The following is a 2,500-nucleotide window of genomic DNA, read 5'->3' on the forward strand; positions in this document are numbered from 1 at the left end:
GGAGCTTTGAAATAATCTTAACGCCCTTGGCTGGCGTTATCGCCTTTATCGACTCCTCCTGCTTCAAAATCGTACATATCGTAGAAGTACTACGATCGTACTGCCTCGCCAAGTCGACAACACGCACACCTCGCTCATGTTTTTCGACGATTGCGTGTTTTATATCCAAGCACATCATCCTCTTCTTCTTCTCATTACTGCCCTTGGCACTCAATTTCTTAGGACCCATGGTTAAAACTAAGAAATTTTCCAAAATAACCAACATGCGAAAACAAAGCAGCAGCGATATACGGCAGAGATGCTTGCACGGCAAGATAACCACGTGACCGGAACGCTCGTTGGGCCACCTGGTGGCGGGTGGCGTAAGCTCATAACTCAGATCTCGGCTCGCATCTCAAAGCAAAAAACCGCCCGAGCGACGGCTCGTATCTCGGAAAACTCGTAAGTTGGTGCACTCGTAAGTCAAGGTTTCACTGTATATATATATATATATAATGGTATCTGTAGCAGCAGCTGTATGGGACTGTATGGTGCAGCAGCAGCTGTATGGGACACCTTGCTGGCGGTTCTCCACTGATGATATGAAGGTCGCATAGTGACTGATATAAAAACCGAAAGGGTCACAGAGTTACAAGTGTATGGAAAGCCTCACTGCGTTGCCCTGATGAAGCCCCAACAAGGGCGAAACCAGGTCGGTAACTGTGAGTTTTGCATGCACTTGTGACAGTATCTGTATTTATAATCCGTAATGACGCACTGCTAGATGGTTCCTCTGGAACTTTGCAGGCAAGGCGGACGTGCATGGCGATGACGTCATGTTGTCCGCTCATTAGGTTGGAGAACCAGATTACAGATACCATTATTTGTAACTCCCAACCGCAACCAGGTCGACTCCATATGATGAGTGGATACCAGAGATAACGTCACCGCGTGGCAGGCGGTGGCGTATCGCTCCCAGCAAGGTGCAGCAGCAGCTGTATGGGACACCTTGCTGGCGGTTCTCCACTGATATGAAGGTCGCATAGTGACTGATATAAAAACCGAAAGGGGCACAGAGTTACAAGTGTATGGAAAGCCTCACTGCGTTGCTCTGATGAAGCCCCAACAAGGGTGAAACCAGGTCGGTAACTGTGAGTTTTGCATGCACCTGTGACAGTATCTGTATCACTTCCGCTTCCGGTCCGGTCTGGAGAGGACGCTGGCGTTACTTGTTCGCCGCTTCTCCGACTGGGCCATTGTACATAGTTTGTTTTTCTGGTGGTCGTGGCGGATTTTTGACCGTTGGGTCTGCCCTCTGCTCGGTCCCGGCTCTGCTCCTGGCTTCGCCTGCCCGGCTCCTCCACTATTTCCTCAGGCCCGCTCCCGTTGTTTGTGGCCGTTGTTTGCGGCGGTGGCTGTTTGCCGCTGTGGTCTTGATTAGCGGCTGCAGTCGTTTGCCGCTGCGTTTGCCGCTGCGTTTGCCGCTTTACCTCCTCGACCTTGGCCTCGTACTCGTCCCTTCGCTCCTGCCTGGCATGGCTCTGAGGTACTCCGCCGCAAGGCTTCTTCTGCTCAATACCCGCTCCACCCCATCATGCATCTCTGCCATCAAATCAAATGGACTCCTCCGACGACCCAGGTACATTCACCGTGGCTCCGGTCGTAAGTTTGTTTATTTGCAATCAGGTCACTCCATCCCCGTCCTCTGGTCGGCTCTGCGCACTCTCACTCTTCGTCCCAGCGCACCTGGTCACAGCAACCCACACGATCGCACCTCCTGCCTACGAACCCTGGCTAAATCACCTGAATTCATCCCTGCTGTTCAAAACAACATCAAGCTCACCCTGTTCAACACCCGGTCCCTCAACAACAAATGCCTCATCCTGAACGAATACATCCTGGATAACAAACTGGACTTTCTCTGTCTCACCGAAACCTGGCAACAACCTCTGGACTACTACACACTTAACCTCACCACACCCAATGGATATTCCTACGTCAATAAACCACGCTCGGAGGGCCGAGGTGGTGGAATTGCCGTTATCCACCGTCAAGACATCAAGACCAACCTCATCTCCATCTCATCTGCTCCATCATTTGAACACCTGGCTTTAAAACTCTCTGGTCACACGCAGTCAGTCATGGCTGTCGTCTACCGCCCTCCCAAACCACACCCATCATTCCTGTCTGACTTCTCCTACTTTCTGACCCAGCTATGTTCCCTCTCCCCCTCTATCCTCCTCCTTGGTGATTTCAATATCCACATGGACTCCACTGACTCCACAATAACCACTGACTTCACTGATTTACTCACCTGCTTTAACCTCACTCAACATGTCGACTTTCCTACCCATATCCGTGGTCACATTTTGGACCTTGTCTGCTCCACTGGATTAAGTTTGCACCATCTCTATGGCTCCGACCTCACCCTCTCTGACCACTTAGCCATCACTCTGACCATCAACATCCCGCCCCAACACCAAGGCATTATCGCACAATCAACTTCCGTAAGCTAAACGCT

This window comes from Myxine glutinosa, unplaced genomic scaffold (assembly GCF_964187855.1).
Source record: "Myxine glutinosa unplaced genomic scaffold, kmMyxGlut1.1 SCAFFOLD_2405, whole genome shotgun sequence".
NCBI lineage: Eukaryota > Metazoa > Chordata > Myxini > Myxiniformes > Myxinidae > Myxine > Myxine glutinosa.